At 46.1% G+C, this 24,467-nt stretch overlaps 1 pseudogene; it reads right to left on the bottom strand.

The window, feature by feature from the left end:
- Nucleotides 1-1,681: 1,681 nt before the first annotated feature.
- Nucleotides 1,682-3,721, bottom strand: LOC147117094 (uncharacterized; annotated as a pseudogene).
- Between the last annotated feature and the right edge of the window lie 20,746 nt (nucleotides 3,722-24,467).

The raw sequence follows: 24,467 nt of genomic DNA, 5'->3' as shown, positions 1-24,467 counted from the left end.
TGTAGCCCAAGCCTGAAAATCATCCAGGTCTTGCTGCATGCGGGCAGGGACTGCTTCATTACCTGAGGAGTTGCGAATGGAACTGAACACTGTGCAATCATCAATGAAAATTCCCACTTCTGATCCTATGATGGAGGGAAGGTCATTGATGAAGCAGCTGAAGATGGTTGGGCCTAGGACACTGCCCTGAGGAACTCCTGCAGCAATGTCCTGGGGCTGAGATGTTTGGCCTCCAACAACCACAACAATCTTCCTTTGTGCTAGGTATGGCTCTAGCCAGAGGAGAGTTTTCCCCCTGATTCTCATTGACTTCAGTTTTACTAGGGCTCCTTGATGCCACACTCGGTCAAATGCTGCCTTGATGTCAAGGGCAATCACTCTCACCTCACCTCGGGAAATCAGCTCCTTTGTCCATGTTTGGACCAAGGCTGTAATGAAGTCTGGAGCCAAGTGGTCTTGGTGGAACCCAAACTGGGCATCAGTGAGCAGGTTATTGGTGAGTAAGTGGCGCTTGATAGCACTGTTGACGACGCCTTCCATCACTGGCTGATCATTGAGAGTAGACTGATGGGGCGATAATTGGCTGGATTTGATCTGTCCTACTTTTTGTGGACAGGACATACCTGGGTAGTTTTCCACATTGTCGTGTTTATGCCAGTGTTGTAGCTGTACTGGAACAGCTTGGAACAGTGCATTTGTAAAGAAACTTTAACGTAATAAAATGTCTCAACATGTGTTACGGGGAGCCGTGGGTGCCCATGTGTCACGCAACACAAAAGCCCACTCAGAGTCCGGAAAGTACCTTCAACACAATTTTATTACAAGTTAACAGGGGAACACCTATCCGTAGACAGATGTTCCCCGATTGTTACAATCCATTGCCTTTTATATAGTTTTTGCTCTAAGTCGTGACTTACATCAGACAGTTGGCTTCGGGTGCAAATTCTTGCGACCCATGTGCACATTCTGACCTTTACATTAGTCTTGTGACCCCATACGTTATCTTCACCTCATTCCTTAATTAGTAACTAATGGTTTATGTACCTTACTCAATTCGTAACTGACCGTTTGACCATTTGACCACATTACACCATACTTCCCTCTGGGACATGTACAAAATAACTCTTTATATGGTTGGATAGCAAAATACTGCAGATGTTGGAAATCCGAAGGGTTCGACCCGAAACGTCAACTCAAATTTCTCTCCACGGATGTTGCCTGACCTGCTGAGTTTTTCCAGCATTTTCTGTTGTTATTTCTTTATATGGTTGGATGTATGCTCGGTTCCCTAATTCCCTTATTTTTATCTAATGAGCCCCTTTCTCCCTTTTAACCTTTTCAGTCCCCCCTTTTGGTCCTGATTAATTCCTTTTAATCATTGACCAACCCAATTATTTCTCCTATTATGGTGTCCTGCCGGGGTGGTGATCAAATCCAACCCATTGGGTCACCTTGTTTGTATAATCATGTTATCCTGATTTCTACGCCTCCTACATCTTTTCCATTGGCATATTATCCATCCACTTACATAGGTTTATAAGCGTCAAGGCTATTAATATTATACATCCGTTAAGCAGGTCTTTCTCCCAAGCCTTTGCTCGTTCGTAGTAATAGTCCGTCTGCTCGATGGGAATCTGCCTAGGAGGCTTCTGCAACAATTACCACCAAACAGCACACATCACTATTTTATCAAGGTTGTGTACATTTCTTCCATCTCCTTCTTTCTTTTTTGTTCTCTACGTTTTTTACAGGCGGCACATGCTGCTATTCCTAGTCCTATTGCCAAAGCCAATTGTACTATCACTAATATGTGAGAAGTAATGCGGATCCATGGGTGGATGTTGACATTCATCCCCCAATCCCACAGCTTCTTATACCATGTGACTTCCTGTAGTTCTACTTCTATGTTCCTTTCTAGTTCCCCAAGATCCTTTTGCAACCTTACGTATTGTTTCACCATTTTACTTAAGCCCTCTTTTATCTCTTGCAGATCCTCTGGCAGGTGGGGTATCGGAGCCCCCACCGGATCTTCATAATTGACCAATTTGTCCCTTAAACCATCTGGCACATTTAGTTTAATTTCTTCCCTTAAGTGTACATACACCAATCTGGTGTGTCCAATTGTCACAGGGATCTTTGGTGTGAAGCAGAAGTTAGGCATTGTGATCACACATACAAGGTTACTATATTGGTACTCAGTCTCTGTGGTGGCTATACAATACTCCCCTCTGCCTCTATATCCCGAGCGGGTGCAATGCTGACCGACATGTGAAACTTCCAACATGCACCCTTCTGTCTTATTGTAGCCGCACTCATCCTTAGGGCCTTCTCCTACCGGATGTGGGCATATCGTAAGCATACCTTTCCCATGGCATCCGTTTAGGGAGACTCCTCTTATAGTACCATTCTTCCTGATGGCATAGGTATCAATTGGATAGTATCGGAGGTATGTCTCACCCCTCACTATGCCTATGTTTGTTACCTGGTATCGTGGGTGTGGAGCCATGTCTAGTCTCACCACTGGTATCATGAGTACCATGCCTATCATTGCTGTCACTTCTGCTTCGCATTTTTGCATCACTGGATATACTCTAGTCATCCCCTTGAGGGTACACGCACTCAGAGGGCCTGGATTTTGGCTCAGGCCATAGAGCTGTGTGCTGTTAATCCAGTCTGGTACCTCACCTCGCTGTATCTGTGCCAGATTGTGTCTTAACCGTCCGGTGTTCCATTGACCATAGGCATGGCACAAGCCTCTCCCTACATCATCTTTTGCCTGTTCCTCATCTCTATGGCTTAATTTGTTGATAGTGTTGGCATGGTCTTCTATAACTTTGATTCCTTCGAGTAATTTCCTTATCGTATGTCCTCCCAACTCTGATTCTTGTTGGGCTAAACCAGTTTCTTTCCTAAAATCTGTTGTATTACCCTTTGTAATTGTTCCACACTACTCTGGACTCCTTGTATATCTAGGGCATTAATGAATGACGTCCCCGTATTTATTCCTGTGAGTACATCATTTCCTAAGCCCCTCTTAATTCTTTGGTGGAATGCAGCATGTCCCCTGAAACTAGTAGCCCCTGTTGCATCAGCAGCCTGGCTAATTACATCCCTTACCATATGTGCATATAATTTTCTAACTTTAGGAGATCTTTCACAATATCCTGGCCATTGTAGCATGGTTAAGTTCATTAGTACCGGTACAATTTCATGTCTCACATTATCATACAATTGCTCTCCCTCGGTAAATAACACCAGTCCATTTTTGGGCCCAGGCGTCAATTTCGGACACCTTCGTTCTTCAGGTGTCGTTGTGATTGGGGGTATTGTTGGTTTTAGGGTTACTTCTTGTGGTGTGTTCCCTGTTGTTGTTGGTTGTGGTGTTGTAACAGCGTGTAAAATGGCCCATCTTATGATACCGTCCGTGCAGCTGAGGACATATCCTCCTCCTACTTGACCCAACACCTGCCAGTGTCTATTACATCTTACCATATTGCTGGTATCTGTCATTCTACAGGGTCCGCATGGTTGTTGATCCAAGTTCACCCAGGTCCCGTCACACCTGTAACATCCTTTTCCTTGTTTTTCACACTCGTAACTGTGTGATATAATGAAGTTCCTCGTGGAGTCTCCACTAGGGGATTTTAACTTGCAGTCCATTTCTTCCGGCCCGTTATTTGGACTTACAAGTGTTATCATCAGAGTCGTTATAATAATCCATCTCACTGGATCCACGTTTATCTGTAATTTAAACCGAGGTTGGGTCATCTTCTGAGCTCTTTCCCCTAGAGGAGAGGGTGGAATGGGGCTTTTTAGTGTTAAACACATATTATTTGATCCTTATGCCTCCGGGTCCTCCGGTCCCTGCGGATTTAAGGTTACTGGTTTCACCTGGGTCCAGTGTTTCCAACTGGTCCCTCTTTTTTCTTTGATACATACAGTGGTTAATGTTTTGTATGCAATCTCATATGGACCTCTCCACCGTGCACCTAACCCCTTTTTATCAATTATTTTTACCATAACTTGGGTTCCTATTCTGGGTAACTCTGGCGCTGTTTCTTGTAAATACTCCAGTTCCTTATCTCATAATATGTTTCGATTTATCACCTGTTGTCCCATTTTGCTTACTTGTTGACTTCGTTTTGTCAGGTATTGTTTCATTATCTCGGGGAGGTGTTCCTCACCCACCATTGGCCTGACTGAGTCCTCTGGTAATCGTATTGGTATACTCCAAAAACCATTCGCTATATCCAATACTGTAAAGACTTTGGCTTCCGGAGGTATCTCGTACATTATCGTGTTTGGGTTGCTTACTATGGGATGGATTTTGGATGTTACCTTGTTTAGAGCGGTATAATCTTGTAGTGTATGTGCCTTTAAGACAGAACTACTATTACAGCTCCTGTATACTGTAGTACCGGCAGTGACCACACCTGTATATAAGCCTTGTGCATGCCTCTGTACCCCCAGTCTTGAGACTACCCTCCTCCAGTAAATACCTGTTTATTGTTAAGTTACAGCATCTGTGTGGTTATTGAAAAACAGCATACTCTCAGAATCATGGATCTAACAGTGGCGACGAGTGTCGATTCGAATCTACCTGCAACTCTGCATTTCCCTTCGAGGATTCGCTCCGGGAGGGCGGTGTAACAAAAAAAAAAAAAGGTCGAGGCCAGGAACACGGGCGTCGACCACGAGCAACCGCCCAGTCGTCCGGCAGAGAGTGAACATCGCAGGGGAGGCTGTGGAGAGCCGGGCTTGGTTCCCCAGCCACGACGATCAGCAAGAGACTGACGACAGGTCCAGCGCAGACCCTTCCAGGACAGCAGCGGCTGGAGTCGACCGACGGCGGAGAGAAAGCCGAGAAGCGTTGACGGGGTAAGACAGAGGGTGAAGCGCACAGGGCGCAGCCGGTGGTTGAAAACCGAGCGGCGTCGAGAAGAAAAAAAAAAAAAAACTGGAGAGAGAGAGGGTAAAGCAACAGCTGGGTTCAGGACCGAGCGGCGTCGACAAAAAAAAAAAAGGACACGCAGAGCACAGCCAGGGCTCAAGGGCGTAACAGTGTCCGTGGGGAGAAGAAGGGAGAGCGCGGGAGATGCCATTGAGCTGCGGAGAAGAAGGAAGAGCGCGGGAGACGCCATTTTTAGAAGCCACAGCGGAGAAGAAGGGCGAGCGCGGGAAGGAAGGAAAGCGCGGGAGACGCCATTTTGTGCCAGCGGAGAAGAAGGGGAAGCGCGGGAGACGCCATTTTTGACAGTTAAATCACACCCAGGGATGCCGAAGAGTGGCAGTATCTCTACGTTCGACAATGAAGTCGAAGATTGGGCGACATATGTGGAACGTATTGAGGTGTACTGCAGGGCGAATGAAGTGCCAGATGCTAGTAAAGCACTGGTTTTGTTAAATTCCATGGGTGCAAAAACTTATGGGTTACTGCAAAATCTAATAACCCCAGAGAAGCCGGTGAACAAGAATTTCGAAAGCATAGTAGAAATCCTACAGGACCACTTAAACCCCACACCGCTGCTGATAGCAGAACGATTTAAGTTCCATAAAAGGAACCAACACAAAGACGAAAGCAATGCTGAGTACCTAACGGAACTGCGCAAGCTATCGAAACACTGCCAGTTTGGAGTGGGACTAGCAGATACGTTAAGGGACAAGTTTGTGTGTGGGCTACAAAGTGAAGGAACCCAGAAACAGCTTCTATCAGAAAAGGATCTTACGCTGGACAAGGCTTTCAGTATGGCAGTATCACACGAAGCAGCCGCAAGGGGAGCTGCAGAGATACAACGGAGACCGCAAGAATATGGCACCAATGAAATGTCCTATGGAACAGGGAAGTGCTATCGCTGCGGCAGAACAACACATGACCAGAAGGATTGTTGGTTCAAGGACCAAGTGTGCAGACAGTGTGGAAAAGCAGGACACATAGCAAGAGTCTGCAGGTCTGGGAAGAAAACCAACAGTAAGAAAGCTCCACAGGAGAAGTACAAAAAGGTACACCAGGTGATGGACAGTGGTTCAGACGAACAGAAAAGTGACACAGACTCCGGAAGCAAGGAGCTGGGTTGTCTGAAACTACATAAGGTAACCAAAATGGAGGATCACCAGACTATCTGGGTTACACTCAAGATAGACGGAGTCCAAGTGAAAATGGAATTGGACACAGTATCAGCCCTAACAGTCATAAACCAAAGGAACTACAAGCGGCTATTTTCACATCTACCCTTGAAAGCTACAGAGATTGTCTTGAAGACGTATACGGGGCAAAAAGTCTACCCCAAAGGAAAAATAAGGGTGAAAGTGATATATAAAGGCCAGGAAATACCTAAAATGGATATATATGTATTGCCAGATGGAGGACCACCACTGCTAGGACGTGAATGGATCCGGAAGATACAATTAGATTGGCATCCCATACAGGCACTGAAGGTTGAGGCCAAAAAGGATGACGACGTCACACCTGGACGACTGTCAAAAATGCTAACTGCCACAAAAGAAGTGTTCCAGGAGGTACTAGGAACACTAAAAGGCATAACAGCAACGATTAAATTAGAGGAAAATGCAAGCCCAAAGTTTCTTAAGGCCAGTCCAGTGCCTTATGCGATCAGACCAGTTGTCGAAGCAGAGCTGGAAGGGTTGGAACGTTCAGGAGTACTGTCCAAAGTGGACTGGAGCGAGTGGGCTACACCCATTGTTCCTGTAATGAAGAGGTCGTTGAGTAATACGCCTGGGGAACCAAAGAAGGTCCGCATCTGTGGGGATTTTAAGGTGACAGTGAACCCAATCCTTCACACGGTACAATATCCGCTTCCACGAATTGAGGATATTTTCGCCTCGCTATCTGGAGGTAAACGCTTCACCAAAATTGATCTAGCCCAGGCGTACTTGCAAATGGAGGTAGAAGAAGCTTCGAAACAATACCTTACGATTAACACTCATAAAGGTCTCTATCAATACAACCGGCTGGTGTTCGGGGTAGCCTCGGCTCCGGCTATCTGGCAAAGGGCAATGGATCAAGTACTGCAAGGGATTCCAGGGACCCAGTGTTATTTGGACGACATCTTGGTCACGGGCGAAAATGACAGTGATCACCTCGCCAACTTGGAGAAGGTGGTCACCAGATTAAAGGAGTATGGGCTACGAGCTAATCGCCACAAGTGCGAGTTTTCCCAGAAACAGATCTCGTATTGTGGCCACGTCATCGATGAAGAGGGGTTACATAAGTCCCCTGAAAAGATTGAGGCAGTGGTCAAGGCTCCAGCACCGGAAAATGTGTCACAACTGAGGTCGTTCCTCAGGCTGGTAAACTACTACCACAAGTTCTTACCAAATTTGTCCACGGTATTACACCCACTGAACACCCTACTGCAAACAGGGGTACCATGGAAGTGGGATGACGAACGTAGACGAGCTTTCCAGAAGTGTAAAGAATTGATCACATCAAAAGAGGTGTTGACCCATTTCAACCCAGCACTACCAATTCATTTGGCATGTGATGCATCACCCTATGGTATTGGAGCGGTGCTGTCGCACAAATTCCCAGACGGGTTGGAGAGGCCAGTAGCCTTTGCGTCTCGGTCACTAACTCCGGCCGAGCGCAGCTACGCCCAGATTGACAGGGAGGCCCTCAGCCTAGTATGGGGAGTAAAAAAATTCAACCACTATCTGCATGGGCAGAAGTTCACCTTGCTGACTGACCACCAACCACTTGTCTCCATCTTTAATCCTAAGAAGGGCGTTCCATTGATGACTGCACAACAGTTACAAAGATGGTCCCTGTTTCTAGGGGCGAATCAATATGAAATAGAATATAAAGGCACGAAACAGCATGGGAACTGTTGTATCCGTGTGTTAATGGAGACACGGAATGCAGGAGTTGGTTTAACAGGTGTTTACTGAACAAAGTCTGGAGGTGAACTAAAAGATACAGGCCTAGAAATTGGGTTCTGGTCTTGCCAGGGCTGTAGCGCCAGAAAGTTTGCGCCAGCGGTAATGCGGCAGCGCCCGACGAAAATTCGGGTGCGCCGGGCCCAGACGGCGGCGGGCGCTAAAACCCTCCTTTAGCGCCTCAAAACGGGCGTGAACTTGGGTTTCCCGGCGCTAATCCCCCGCTGCGGCAACCGATGCTGTGCGGCAGGCGGGGGAACTGCAGGCCTCCTCCTCCTGTTAAGGAGGAGCTGCCTGCAGCCGACAACTGTTCGGCGGATTGACCCGACATCTGAGCCCGGCACCTCAGGGAAGTGCCGGGCTCACATGAGACACTGATCAGGGCCGCGGGGGGGGAATGCAGGAGTCCGGGAAGGGAGGTGCGGGCAGGCGGCCGCCGGGAACGCGGCCGGCTGCCGCTCCACCTTTATGCGCCGGCGCACACTGGGGGAAGACTCTGTTGCCAGAGTCTTAGTTGCGCCTGCCACGGGCGAGGCGGGCGCAACTGAATTTCGGCTTGGGGCTGGGTTACCACGGCAACCGGGACGCTGCACACACCGATGACGTCATCGGTGCCGGCGCAGCGCTACCGGTGCAACGCCGATTTAGGGCCCCAGGGAATTTCTCAACTGGCCATAACTCCGGCGCTAGGCCCTCTAGCGCCTCAAATGCGGCGCTAAGCCTACCGAATTTCTAGGCCACAAGACGCTATACAGGCTTATATACCCGAGTGGTCACTACCGGTATTAGAGTACACAGGGGCTCTTAAAGGTACATACACCACAATTCCTCCCCTCTTAGATAATCAGTACATAACATTTTAAGTAATCATTAATTAACATGTTTACAAGAACAATAATTTACACATTTGCTGCAGTTAATCAATTATAAGTCAGTCTCTCTGGAGGCTTCCTGACTCGGTCCGGATAACGCCTCGGTGGTGTAGTAGTTTTCGGTGGTGTAGTAGGTTCTTTTGGCAAGGTCGATTAGGCTTGAATGCCAGTGTCGGGTTCATCTGGTTCCAGTATCACCGGATCGGAGGTAGATACTATGGGTATCTCTGCTTCATCATTAGGCGTATAGAGTTGTGGTGTAGGTTGTCCCTTTTCGGATGACTCTATGATCTGGTCAGCATGGCGCCTTATTATGCTTTCTCCAATGTCCACGGTATACATCAGCGGTCCTAGTTGTGTGCAAATAGTTTCAGGCTGCCATTTCTCAGTACGGTAGTCCCGGGCCAAAACTTGTTGACCTATCTGGAAGGTTCTAGTTGGCCTTTCATTCATGCCTTGAAATTGTCGGTTCTCTACGTCCCTTCTGATGTTTGGCTTGATCAAATGCAGCCAGCATCTTAGTCTTCTATTGAAAAACATCATGGCGGGAGTTTGGTTTGTAACCACATGTGTTGCATTCCTGTATGCAAACAAGATGTTATCCACCTTATGTTGTAGATTTATGTCTTCATTACCCATGGCCTTTATGGCCTTCTTGAAGGTCTGGACAAACCTTTCAGCTAATCCATTGGTGGCGGGATGGTATGGGGCGGACGTGTAGTGCTTAGCCCCATTGTTTTTTAAGAACTTCCTGAATTCTTCAGACACAAATTGCGGCCCATTATCAGAACAGATCTGTTCAGGCAGCCCATTCCTGGCAAATATGGTCCTTAATACTGTGATGGTTTTTTCCGTGGTGGTGGAGGACATCTTTATTACCTCCGGCCACTTGGAGTGTGCATCAACCGCGATTAAGAACATTGAGTCCATAAATGGACCAGCAAAGTCGATGTGTACCCTTTGCCATGGAGATGAGGGCCACTCCCATGGATGTAGAGGGGCCTGTGGTGGGGCATTTTGGACCTTCTGGCATCCTAGACAGCTCTTGGTCATTTCTTCGATGTCTCCATCGATACCTGGCCACCACACAAACGCTCTGGCTAGGTTCTTCATTTTCACTCCACCCAGATGCCCCTCGTGAAGCTCCTTTAGCACTTTATCCTGGAGTTTGGGTGGAATCACCACTCTGGATCCACACATCAAGGTTCCTCGGCACACTGACAGCTGTTCTCTTCTTTGCGAGAATGCTGGCAACAGTTGTTCGCCATGTGCTGGCCATCCCTTCACTGTTAAGTCGTAGACTCGTGAGAGAGTCGGGTCATTTCTCGTTTCCTTTTCAATGGTAGAATTTGTTACTGGTAGACATTCCACTATGGTTGAGTGGAACATCTCCACTGGGTCCACTGTAAGTGCCTCTTCTACCGTTGGCAATGGTAGGCGCGATAAACCGTCAGCATTCCCATGCTGTTTTGATCCTTTGTATTCTATGTCATACTGGTGTGCCCCTAGGGAAAGGGACCACCTCTGTAGCCTTTGCGCTGTCATAATGGGAACGCCCTTTTTAGGGTTGAATATGGAGACGAGGGGTTGATGGTCAGTCAACAAGGTAAATTTTTGTCCGTGTAGGTAATGCTTGAATTTCTTCACTCCCCACACCAGGCTGAGTGCTTCCCTGTCGATCTGGGCATAGTTACGCTCAGCTGAGTTCAATGAGCGTGACGCAAAAGCTATCGGCCGCTCCGAGCCATCAGGGAATCTGTGCAATAATACCGCTCCTACGCCGTAAGGGGATGCATCGCACGCCAGTCTGATTGGCAGTGATGGGTTGTAATGAGCCAACACTTCCTTGGACGTGATCAAGCCTTTGCATTTATGGAAGGCACGTTTACAGTCTTCGCTCCATTTCCAAATTATTCCCGTCTGTAGCAGTGCGTTAAGAGGGTGCAGAACAGTTGACAAGCTCGGTAAAAATTTATGATAGTAATTTATCAATCCCAGGAACGACCTTAATTGTGAGACATTTTCAGGTGCTGGGGCTTTTATGACCGCTTCAATTTTTTCAGGTGACTTCTGCAACCCTTCTTTGTTAATTATATGGCCACAATATGATATTTGTTTCTGGAAAAATTCGCACTTGGGGCGATTTGCTCATAGGCCCCGTTCTCTCAGCCTAGTGAGCACCTGCTCCAAATTGGCAAGGTGCTCGTTGTCATTTTCTCCTGTTACAAGGATGTCGTCTAGGTAGCATTGAGTCCATGGAATCCCTTGCAGGACTTGTTCCATAGCTCTTTGCCAGATAGCTGGAGCTGATGCTACTCCGAAAACCAGTCGATTGTACTGGTACAGGCCTTTGTGTGTGTTTATCGTGAGATACTTTTTAGAGGCCTCCTCAACCTCCATCTGCAGATATGCCTGTGCCAAGTCAATTTTGGTGAAACGTTTCCCTCCGGATAGTGAGGCGAAAATATCTTCTATCCTCGGAAGAGGATACTGTACCGTGTGAAGCACCGGGTTTACAGTCACCTTGAAGCCCCCACAGATGCGAATTTTTCTCTGTTCTTCAGATTTATCATTATTCAACGTTTTCTTCATGACCGGGACAATGGGTGTTGCCCACTCGCTCCAATCTACCTTGGATAACACGCCTGCCTTTTCCAAATTCTCCAGCTCTGCCTCGACTGCTGGACGAATTGCGTATGGCACCGGCCTTGCCTTAAAAAACTTGGGAATTGCCGCATCTTCCACTTTTATTGAGGCGGTGACGCCTTTCAAGGTTCCTAGTTCCTGTTGAAACACTTCTTTGGCGTTGGCCAAGATGTCTTTTAATCGTTCAGGTATGACGTCATCATCATTTTTTTTCTCACTTGTCACCGTCAGTGCCTGAATGGAGTGCCAGTCTAAACGTATCTTCCTGATCCATTCACGGACCACCATCTTGCAGAACGTATAAATACAACTTCTGTATTTCCTTGCCGCTGTATACAACAGGCACCCTTATTTTCCCTCTGGGGTATACTTTCTGCCCCGTATATGTCTTCAAGATAATGGATGTGCCTTTCAAAGGTATATGCGAAAATAGCCGCTCGTAATCCCATCGACTTAAGACTGTCAGAGCTGATCCTGTATCTAGCTCCATTTTAACTGGGGACCCCGCTATCGTGAGGGTAACCCAAATGGTCTGGTAATCTTCTTTGGCAATTACATTATGTAATTTGAGACAGCTTAGTCTCTTGTTTCCGGAGTCGCTATCGCTCTTCTTGTCTTCGGATCTATTGTCCGTCATCATTTGTACCTTTCTGTACTTTTCCTTATTGATTTTTTTTCTGTCAGTGGATTTTTTGTTTCCAGATCGGCATACACGTGCAATGTGTCCCATCTTTCCGCATTGCCTGCATGCTTTGTCCTTGAACCAGCAGTCCCTCTGGTCATGGGTGGATCTGCCGCAGCGATAACATCTCTCGAAACCCCGTGTCATTTCATGGGTGCCGAAGTCCTGTGGCTTTTGCTGTATCTCTGCAGCTCCTCTTGCTGCTGCTTCGTATGATACAGCCACACTGAAAGCCTTGTCCAGTGTCAAATCTTTCTCAGAAAGTAGCCTTTTCTGTGTTCCTTCACTTAGGAGACCGCAGACGAATTTGTCTCGTAGAGAATCTGCCAGTCCTGCCCCGAATTGGCAGTGCTTTGACAGCTTTCTTAATTCGGTGAGGTAATCAGCGTTACTTTCATTCTTGTGCTCATTCCTCCTGAAGAATTTGAATCGTTCCGCTATCAGCAGCGGTGTTGGGTTTAAGTGCTCCTGTAGGGTATCAACAATCTCCTTAAAATTCTTGTCCATCGGTTTGGCTGGAGTGATTAAGTTTCATAACAGCCCGTATGTCCTTGCGCCAATCAGATTTAGAAGTACCGATGCCTTTTTATCATCCTCTACTTCATTCACTGTGCAATATACCTCCACTCTTTCCACATATATGGTCCAATCCTCTATATCACTATCGAAAGCAGTAATATTGCCAGTCTTAGGCATCCTGAAAATCAAAAATGGCGCCTCCCGCGCTTTCCTTTCTTCCCTGTCGAGAAAAAATGGCGCCTCCCGTGCTTTCCCGCCACTGCCACTGCTGACAACGCTGTTCTCCGCGGATTTTATTTACACAGATATTTTTAATAGTTGGAGACTCGTTCCCGCCGGACTCTCTGGGACTTTTCCCTCCCTCTGCTTGGTCCAAACGCCGACCTGCTTTGCAGTGCCGGCCGTCCCCCGAGTGATCCACCCTCCGTCTCTGTTTGCCTCCGCCTTCCGACTCGCTTCTCGGCCCCGCTGCAGAGCCACCCGATCGAGCCCCAGCCCGCCGCCCAGGAAGGATTAGTGCAGTACCTGCCACCAGCCCGGCTAGCTGGTGAAACCACAGTTTTTTTTTCTTCGTCCTTCGTCTGAGGAATCGATCTCCTTGAGGTGCTGCCGAATTGCAGCTAAGTCCATTTCCAATTCGTCGCCACTGTTGTATCCGTGTGTTAATGGAGACACGGAATGCAGGAGTTGGTTTAACAGGTGTTTACTGAACAAAGTCTGGAGGTGAACTAAAAGATACAAGACGCTATACAGGCTTATATACCCGAGTGGTCACTACCGGTATTACAGTACACAGGGGCTCTTAAAGGTACATACACCACAGGAACGCTGATGGGCTATCGCGCCTGCCACTGCCTACTGTGGAGGAAGCACCAGCAGTGGACCCTATCGAGATATTTTATTCGTCAATAATTGAACGATTGCCAGTAACGAACACGGGTATAGAGAAGGAGACCCGCAATGATCCGACGCTGTCTCGGGTATATGAATTGACGGTGAGGGAATGGCCAACACATGGCGACTCACTGTTGCCAGCATTCTCATCCAGAAGAGAACAGCTGTCAGTATGCCAGGAGACAATGATGTGTGGATCCAGAGTGGCGATTCCACCCAAGTTAAGGGAGAGAGTGCTAAATGAGCTAGATGAAGGTCATCTGGGGGGAGTGAAAATGAAAAGCCTTGCTAGGGCTTATGTGTGGTGGCCGGGAATCGATCAACAAATCGAAGACCTAACTAAGAGCTGCTTTGGATGCCAGAAGGTCCAAAATGGACCACCACATGCCCCTCCACACCCATGGGAGTGGCCCTCCTCTCCATGGCAACGGGTGCATATTGATTTCGCTGGTCCATTCATGGACTCAATGTTCTTAATAGCAGTGGATGCTCAGTCGAAGTGGCCTGAGGTGATAAAAATGTCCTCAACCACTACAGAGAAAACGGTTGCAGTCCTACGGACCATATTTGCCAGAAACGGTTTGCCAGAGCAGATTTGCTCTGATAACGGACCACAGTTTGTGTCCAAAGAGTTTCAAAAATTTATGGGAAGGAATGGGGTAAGGCATTACACATCCGCCCCGTATCATCCAGCCACAAATGGATTGGCTGAGAGGTTCGTACAAACCTTTAAGAAGGCGATAAAGGCCATGTGTGACGATGAAATTCCACTACAGCATAAGATGGACAATTTTTTATTAGCCTACCGAAACGCGACACATGCAGTTACCAACCAGACGCTGGCCATGATGTTCTTTAACCGAAGGTTGCGATCTCGTCTGGACTTGCTCAGACCAAATGTGCGAAGAAATGTTGAGGACAAACAATTCCAGCACATCAATGAGAAGTCGACAAGGAGCTTCAATGTAGGACAACCAGTCTTGGCCCGTGACTATCGAACAGAGAAATGGCAACCCGGAACGATATGCACAAGGCAGGGGCCATTAATGTACACAGTGGATGTCGGGGAGAACATTGTGAGATGCCACGTCGATCAGATCTTAGCGTCACAGGAACGCGTCAACCCCATGTCTCGAGTACCTGGTGATGAACCCGACATACCGGTAGCATCTACCTCAGAACCAGTAGCAGTGGAACCCGATGAACTACCCGATGAAACGGGGTCAGAATCGCCTCTGCACCAAGAACAAGAACCTCAGGAAAGGCGCTATCCCGAAAGGGTCAGGAAGCCGCCCCAAAGACTGAATCTATAAATGGACTATTGTTGTTTAAAGTACCTGTTAAAGTGTAATTGTTATTTGAATATTAGGGGTACTACTAATCTAAAAGGGGAGGAATTGTAGTGTATGTGCCTTTAAGACAGAACTACTTTTGCAGCTCCTGTATACTGTAGTACCGGCAGTGACCACACCTGTATATAAGCCTTGCGCATGCCTCTGTACCCCCAGTCTTGAGACTACCCTCCTCCAGTAAATACCTGTTTATTGTTAAGTTACAGCATCCGTGTGGTTATTGAAAAACAGCATACTCTCAGAATCACGGATCTAACAAATCTATCGTCATTCGGTATGATGCATCTGGCTTTTTAACTGGCCATACCAGACTATTTGTAGTTGACTCAATTTGCTTTATTATACCTGTTTCTTCCAGCATCTTTACTATTTCTTGGATTGCTTCCTCAGCTTCCTTTTTTATAGGGTACTGTTTGTGTGCCCTATGTTCTTCTCCTGGTATAGCAATGGGATCAATTTTTAGTCTACCACAATCTTGCTTAGTCTTAGCCCAGACTCCCGGGAATAGACTACAAATTACTTCCCCAGCATTGTTTTTGTCCCATTGTTGCATCATTTGGGTGGCTGCCGCCACCCGGGCATGTTCTTTAAGACCCAGCCGTGGTCTTCCCATCCCATTTTCCCACCTGATTGAATGTTCTCGAGGCCTTAATACTATTTCTAATTCCCTTAGGATAGCCATTCCTAGGATTGTTCCTTCCGGGTTGGGGCATACCCAAAATTGCATTGGCACCAATCTTCCCATCATTTCTACCAATTGTACCTCGCTTTGTTTTCCTATCAATTTTCCATCCCCCACTCCACCAATTATTATTGTATTCTTATTTGTGGGTAATTTAATGTCGGTTATCGATACTTCAGCTCCTGTATCTATTAACATTTGGTGCTGCCGGCCCCCTAACAGCCCGTTAATATACATTCGTGGTGCCTCTGTCCCGACTCCGGGGGCTGCCCGGCCTCACTTTGACTGCATCGCTCTCCTCACCAACTGGACTACCTCGTCCTCGCTCCATCCTTGCGGGGGGCTATTCCCTGGGGCTCCAGTTTTCTGCCAAGGGGCTTTTCCTTCCGCACCTCCCCCATTAGCCCAACACATTTCCCTTGTGTGGCCCTTTCTTCCACAATTCCTACATTCTTCTGACCTCCTTCCACTTTCCGTTTCCTTTTTCTTAGGGCACTCCATAACCTGGTTGCCTTCTTTTCCGCATCCGTAGCACTGTCTTCCTGTACCTGACGCAGCCGTCACTCTTCCCTCTTTTTTTGCCCCTTTATCCTTATTTCTATTTTCTATTTCTCCTGCCCACTTAATTACTTTGGCATAATCCTCTCCCACTGGGAGTCCCAATTTCAGAACCTCCTGATGTACTGGTCCTAATCCTTCTTTTAGCATTCGGAGGAATACTTCATCATCCCGACTTCGGTATGGTCCCAGTCCTGAATATTCTAAGTATACTTGTCATCTGCATATTTCACAACTGACTCCCCTTTCTCCTGTCTTTGGCTTAAAATTATTCCCCAGTTTCTATCTCCTTCTCCCAGTTTCTCTTTTACCTGAGCCATAAAGTGCCTATTGCAGTCTGACCTTTCTCCCTGACCACTTTTCGTCCATATCCCGTCCCTATAGTCTCCGGGCAGTTGCTCCCAATATGTCTCTGGTAATTTTGCTCTTACCATAACGTGGACATCTTTCTCATGGAGGTTATGGACCATTATCACCTGTTCTAGTTTTTTCCAAAATTCCGTATTAGCACATGCGGGTTTCAGTTCTGGCAATTTATCCAGAACCATTTGTAACTCCATGGGGTTAAAAGGCCTATGATCTTCCACCATTCTTGTGGTTTTAGTAGGTTTTGGGTCTGCGCCTGCCTCGGCTGGTGGTGGAGTTATTACTGTCACATGCCGAGGACGGACTAGGGCAACCCTAGCTTCTTCCATTGCCTCCTTTTCTTCCTGACTATATTTGAATTCTTCTAATGAGGGATAGGCAGGGGCTGACTTAGAGGTAATTCCAGATCGCGTTCAACCGCCCTGGCCCTTTTATCCTCAGGGTCTCCTGTATTAATGGCCTCCAATAAATGCTGTGCCATACTTTTTACTTGCTTCTTTAATAATTCTACCTGCCCTGTTACCGACCGTATTTGTTCTTTCAGTTGTTTTTCTAGGTCTTCCTTATCCTTCATTGTTTTACGTAGGTCCTTACACCTCTCTTTCCATTTTTGTTTCTTTTCTCCCCGTCGTTTCCCTATGGCTAAACATACTACTACCGCTTTTTCTTCTTTATTTCCTTTTTCTGCCTGCCACCATTGTTCTTGATATAGTGCTTTAGCGTTTTCATCAAACCCATGTTTTTCCATTTTCTTTAGTAGTTTCCCATGTTTTTCCACAAGTACCCCATCGGGGGTTTTATACCTTACTCCTTCTTTCAGGGGCTTCAGTTGCTTACGTGCCTCTGGCACTGTTACCTTTGCGGTCGCCATCCCTCTTTCTTGGGTTTTGACTGGCTTCACGATCCCATGATCATGGCTTATGTTCCTTACACCCTTTTAACTCCTGGCCGTCACGTGGGACTACTGTCCTCTTAATTTCGGCTCAGGCTGGGCATCTGAGATATGCTGTGTCACCCGATCTTGTCGATCAACCAGCTTCTGCCCAACTTTCTTTCCTGTTTATGGCTTCCACCCCGGGTCACCTTTCTGGTGTCCCTATTTTAGTTACAGTTCCTCGTAACATTTACAACAGTCCTTTTGACCCATCAGTCACTCCCTCTAAGAGTATCTGACACTCATGCATGCACTTCCCCGTAAGTCAGTTTTTCTGCTTATCCTTTTCCAACCGGTTGTCTTTATGCTGTACAGCACGTTCCGGACTCCTCCCTTATTTTCAGATTCTTTTGATCTCCAGCGGCGGTGTTCCATTAATGGACTCCTCGGGTTTCCCCCGATGTTCCCGGAGCCACTGGCAGATCCTGCCGACTACGCCAAGCTGTTATGGGGAGCCGTGGGTGCCCGTGTGTCACGCAACACAAAAGCCCACTCAGAGTCCGGAAAGTACCTTCAACACAATTTTATTACAAGGTAACAGGGGAACACCTATCCGTAGACAGATGTTCCCCGATTGTTACAATCCATTGCCTTTTATACAGTTTTTGCTCTAAGTCGTAACTTACATCAGACAGTTGGCTTTGGGTGCAAATTCTTGCGACCTGTGTGCACATTCTGACCTTTACATTAGTCTTGTGACCCCATACGTTATCTTCATCTCATTCCTTAATTAGTAACTAATGGTTTATATACCTTACTCAATTCGTAACTGACCGTTTGACCATTTGACCACATTACACCATACTTCCCTCTGGGACATGTACAAAACAACTCTTTATATGGTTGGATGTATGCTCGGTTCCCTAATTCCCTTATTTTTAGCTAATGAGCCCCTTTCTCCCTTTTAACCCTTTCAACATGCTTCACTCTGGAGAGTGCGGACTAAGCGGTAAAAGATTTAGCTGAGTTGACAGAGGGCAATTAACAGAAAGTTAGGTTGTGAACACGTTTTTATAGGTGGGAAGGAAGTAGCAAGGTGTGAGAGATTGAGGTTGCGGGTTCTACAGGGTAGGGCCCAAACTACTGAAAGTTCTCTCACCAAGTGAGGAATGTCAGATGGGACAATGCTCAGAAACCCAGAGTTGTAGGACTGCAGGGCATGGGCTGGGATATAGGCTTGAGGAAGTTGCAGAGATAGGTTGGGGTGAGGCTGTGGACAGATTTATAAACAAGGATAAGGATTCTGAATGTAGCCAGTGAAGGTCAGCAAGAACTGAGTGATGGGTGAGCGAGATCTAAATTTGGCCAATATGTGGGTGGTGGCGTATTGAGCAAGTTAGAGTTTGCATAGGTAAGGAATTCAGGAGGCCAGCAAGAACGGTGTCCGATAAGGCAAGTCTTGAGGGAAGAAAAGTGTGAATAAGGGTTTCAGTGGCAGAGGGGATGAGATGGGGTGAAAGCCAGTTGTACAGAAGGATATGTGTGGTCTCAGTGATTGAAAGGATTTAAGGTTTGACTATGTTATTAAGTTTTCCAGATCCTGGCATTCCTCCACTATGTACATTGAACTGTGTCAACAACAATGGTTCCTGCACTAAGTGTGAGACCTGAAAAGCGTTTTAATCAAGAATGATTATTAAATACATTACATTACTGATAAAAAAAACTATGATTGCCAAATCCTTTCCACTCACTATATGAAAGTGAATTGCAATACAAATGAAAAATAAATAAAATGCTCTTCTTATTTCTCTGTTTATAAAAAATATTAATGATGGCTTACAAGACTACAGTTGCATGTTATTGTTGCAAACAGCACCATCTACTGACTGACTAAAACTGTTACCTGGTTACGTAGCTTGACTTGCTTCTGACCTATTTCTGGAACCGGTCAGGCTGGTAGAACATTTGTCTATGTGGGGTTTAAACAGATGCACGTGCTGCCGTCTGGGGACTGGAGGGAAACCACTGAAGCCATGCAAGTGGTAGGAGCTAAAGTAAAGAACAGGACCTCAAGAATTATAATCTCTGGATTATTACCCAAGCCATGTATAAATTGGCGTAGGAATAAGCAGATTAGGGAGGTGGACATGTGGCTGAAGGAGTGGTGTGGGAAAGAGGGATTCCATTTCATGGGGCACTGGCACCAATATTGGGACAGGGAGGAACTGTACCGTTGGGACAGGCACCACCTGAACTGGGCTGCGGCCAAAGTCCTAGTGGAAAGATTAAATAGAGCGGTCACAAGGATTTTAAACTAGTAAATGTAGGGGAGGGCTCAGGGTGATAAGGTTGTATAAATAATTGTTATGAAACAAACGAAAGGGAAGAGCGTAGAGTAATAATCAGAAATTGTGCTTTAGGCACTACAGGTAAAGGGAAAACTAAAAGATGTAAAGTGATTAAACCAGGAGAGAGAAATAAAAACCATGTGAGTAAAACATTAGAGCTGAAGGACAGGCTATTGTTTGTGGCCCAAATAAGCATTCTTTAGACAAACCCGCAAAGTATAAGGAATAAATTGAATGAACTGCAGGCGTAAATTCAACTTGGAGGGTGTGACATGGTAGCCATTACTGAGACATGGCTGCAAGACAGTCAGGACTAGGAACTAAATATACCAGGTTATAAGGCCTACAGGAAAGATAGGAAAATTGGTAGAGAGGAATAGCCTTAGTGGTTAAGGATTAAATCACTTCAATGATAAGAGAGGATGTAACGAGAGGTAAAGAAGCAGTGGAAACTTTATAGGTAGAATTAAGCAATAGAAAGGGATTTAAGACTGTAGTGGGAGTGTGTGTAGGTCTCCTGTTAGCAGATGTGAAGTGGTAGAATGTATAAATGCAGAGATTACACAAGCATGCAGTAAAGGCAGTGTGGTTTTAATGGGGGATTTTAACTTTCATGTAGATTGTGATAAGCAGACTAGCTCATGTCATAAAGCTAGTGAATTTCTTGAGTGTGTTCAGGATAGTTTTCTGCAACAATATGTCCTAGAACCAACAAGGGGGAAGACTGTATTAGATTTAGTAATGAATAATGAGCCAGATTTAGTTAACAGCCTAACGGTGCATAAACATTGATCTAATAGCAATCATAATATGGTCGAGTTCAACGTAGTATTTGAAAGGGAGAAACACGAAACAGCTACTAAGGTTCTAGATTTAGGTAAGGTTGACTTCAATGCGATGAGACAGAGACTGTCCACAGTAAACTGGGCAAATCTGTTAATGGGTAAAATGACAGAAGATCAGTGGAAGGTGTTCAAAAAATAATTTAATGTGATGAATTATTTTTTCTTTGTACCCCTGAGGGGCAAGAGCTCTATTTGCCAATAAAACAGCTATGGATGACTAAAGAGGTAAGGGGCAACATAAAACTAAAAGAGAAAGCATACAAAAATGCAAAAACTAGCTCCGATCTGGCAACTGGGAGAGATGCAAAGAACAACAAAAGGTGACAAAAGAGATTGTAAGGGCTACAAAAAGAGAGTATGAAAAGAAACTTGCAAGTGATATCAAAATCAACACAAAAAAGTTTATAATTCTATTAGGAAAAGAAGGGTGGTCAGGTGCAATGTGGGCCCCTTGAAAACTGATAACGTTGATATTGTGAATGAAAATAAGGAAATGGCAAACATGTTGAAAAATTACTTTGCACCAGTATTTACAGTAGAGGAAAAGGATAGCATGCCAAACATCCCAAGGAAACTAATATTAATTCAGGGACAGGGACTCACCAAAATTAATGTAAGCAAAATAACAGTAATGAAGAAAATAATGGCACTAAAAAGTGACAAATCCCCAGGACCAGATGGTTTCCATCCCAGGGATTTAAAGGAAGTAGGTGAGAACATTGCAGATGCCCTAACTATAATCTTCCAAAGTTCTCTTGATTCGGGAACCGTTCCTTTAGATTAGAAAATTGTGCATGTCATTCCACTATTTAAGGAAGATGAGAGAGGAAAACCAGGGAATTATAGACCAGTTAGCCTAACATCTGTTGTCGGGAAATTACTAGAGTCTATAATTAAGGATAGAGTGACTGAACACCTTGAAAATGTTCAGCTGAACAGAGAGAGCCAGCATGGATTTGTAAAGGTTAGGTCATGCCTGACAAATCTAATTGAATTTTTTGAAGAGGTGACTAAAGTAGTGGACAGGGGGATGTCTATTGATGTTATTTATATGGACATCCAGAAGGCATTTGATAAAGTCCCTCATAAGAGACTGTTAACTAAAGTTGAAGCTCATGAAATTGACGGCAAATTATTGACCTGGTTACGAAATTGGCTGAGCGGCAGGAGACAGAGAGTAGGGATAATGGGCAGGTATTCTAATTGGCAGGATGTGACTAGTGGTGTCCCACAGGGATCTGTGTTGGGGCCTCAACTATTCATCGTATTTATTAATGACTTAGATGATAGGATAGAAAGCCACATATCCAAGTTTACCGATGACACAAAGAGAGGCGGCATTGTCGGCAGTGTAGATGGAAACATAAAATTACAAAGAGATGTTGATAGATTAAGCCAATGGGAAAAACTGGCAAATGGATTTCAATGTAGGCAAATGTGAGGCCATCCACTTTGGACTGAAAAAAGATAGAAAAGGGTCATTTCTAAATGGTGAAAAGCTAGAAATAGTGGAAGTCTAAAGATACTTGGGGGTCCATGTACATAGATTATTAAAATGTCATGTACAATTATAGAAAATAATCAAAATGGCTAATGGAATGCTGGCCTGTATATCTAGAGGACTAGAATACAAGGAGGTAGAAGTTATACTACAGCTATACAAAGCCTTGGTTAGACCACACCTGGAGTACTGTGAGCAGTTCTGGGCACCACATCTTAGGAAGGGTATATTGGCCTTGGAGGGAGTGCAGCGTAGGTTTACCAGAATGATACCCGGACATCAAGGGTTAAATTACATGGGGAGATTACACAAACTAGCATTGTATTCCCTGGAATTTAGAAGGTTGAGGGGTGATTTGATCAAAGTTTTCAAGATATTAAATGAAATGAGAAACTATTCCTGCTGGTTGGGGAATCTCAGACTAAGGAACATAGGGGGAAAAATTCAGTTGGTAGCGCCACCCATTAGCGCCTTAAGAGGGCGCTAAGTGGGGCGCAAAGCAACTAGCGACTGGGCGCGGCGATATCTGCGCCTCTCACGAAATTGACCGGACATTTTGTGACGGCACTAAACAATACCGCCCGATCTCCTGCGCACGCAGATCTTGACGTCATTCGAGTGTGCAATGCCCTTGGGGCGCCCCGGACCGGAAATTGAGTGGCGCCCCCCTCCTTTCCGCCTGGCACAACCAACGACAGGTTGACTGGAACGCTTCCCAGTCGCTGTGGGGCTGGAGGGGGCGCTATTTAAAGGGGGCCTCTTCCTGGCTTTTGTGTGGTAGCCATTTTTGCACCACTTGTTCTGAGAGAGGGAGAGAGATTTGGAGAGAAACAAAGAGAGAAAGAGAGACTTCTGCATTGAGTCAATACTGTCTGAGGTAGTTTTGGCTTCTGACCATAACTTTGCAGGTACTTTGCTTTCTGACCGTCATAACTTTGATTGCCTAGATACTATGGGGGCTGCAATGGATGGGAACGTCGTCCTTCTCCATCACATTCGGAGGGCACAGAGATGCAGAGACAGAGTGGCAATTGTGGCCAGACGGAGGAGGGCCAACAGGCCTCGGTACAGGAGACCTCACCCTCCCAGGGTTTTTCGCCAACAGTTCTCCTACATTAATATGTCTGAGGAGCACTGTTTGCGAAGGCTGCGCTTCAGCAAGGAGGTGGCCACTGAGCTTCAGCCAGATCTGCAGCCTCAACTGAGGAGCAGGACGTCTCTGTCAGTGGCAGTGAAGATAACAGTGGCTCTCAACTTTTATGCCACCGGCTCATTTCAATCAGCTAATGGGGACATCGCCAATATCTCCCAGTTCGCGGTGCATTGCTGCATCCGTCAGGTAACAAATGCCCTCTTTAAAAGGAGACGAGAGTACATCTCTTTCCCCATGACCCCAGACAAGCAGCAAGAACGTGCAATGGGTTTTGCGATGATAGCGGCCTTCCCCATGGTGCAGGGCGCCATTGACTGCACACATGTGGCTTTGCAGGCACCGCAAGAGAATGCCGAAGATTTCCGCAACCGAAAGGGCTTCCATTCCTTAAACGTCCAGTTGGTCTGTGACCACAGATAGCTGATACTCGCTGTCAATGCCCACTTTCCTGGCAGCAGCCACGATGCCTTCATCCTGCGCCAGAATTCTGTGGCAGACCTTTTCCAGGCACCGCATCAACCAGGAGGTTGGCTTCTCGGAGACAAGGGATATCCTCTGTGCACCTGGCTGATGACACCGCTCCGTTCGCCCAGCAGCCCTGCTGAGCTACGATACAACGAGAGCCATCAAGCTACCAGGAACATCGTTGAGCACACAATCGGCGTGCTCAAGCAATGGTTCCGCTGTCTGGACCATTCTGGAGGAGCCCTGCAGTACTCGCCTGAGCGAGTCTCCCACTTCGTTGTTGTGTGCGGCATGCTGCATAACCTTGCAATCCTCAGGACCCAGCCAATGCCACCAGGCATTGGAGCACCAGCAGAGGAGGAGGAGGAAGAGGAGGAGGAAGATGAGGAGGATGATCATCAGCAGCACCAAGGTGTATTGATTTCTTTGTGGGTTCAATGATGAGATATTTATGAAAGAGAATGAGTTTTAATCTAAAGTCTGTTCAATTCTTTTATACAGCTTTTACAGGAGACATGGTGCTGTGATGCATCTAGAACAAAACCGAAACTAAACTAACTGCCTTGCTTCTCTCGGTCACATGCCCTCTGCTGGTCAGGCACAAGCAATCAATACATGCAATCATGCTATTAAGGCATCATAATCGAACAGGCAAATACCATCTCTATTTGCTGATATCATTACATCTCCTTTTCTTAAAACAAAAGTATTTTACTTTTAACTAACAACATGTTTTCTTTGTATTAATCTGCATTTTAACTGTAACACTTAATGAACTTACATTATCATTATCATGATCAAGGTTTTTAACCTT

This window comes from Somniosus microcephalus, chromosome 5, assembly GCF_052327205.1.
Source record: "Somniosus microcephalus isolate GS21.2 chromosome 5, FLI_Smic_1.0, whole genome shotgun sequence".
Classification (NCBI taxonomy): Eukaryota; Metazoa; Chordata; class Chondrichthyes; order Squaliformes; family Somniosidae; genus Somniosus; species Somniosus microcephalus.
The sequence above is the reverse complement of the archived record's forward strand: the minus strand, read 5'-3'. Positions and strand labels throughout refer to the sequence as shown.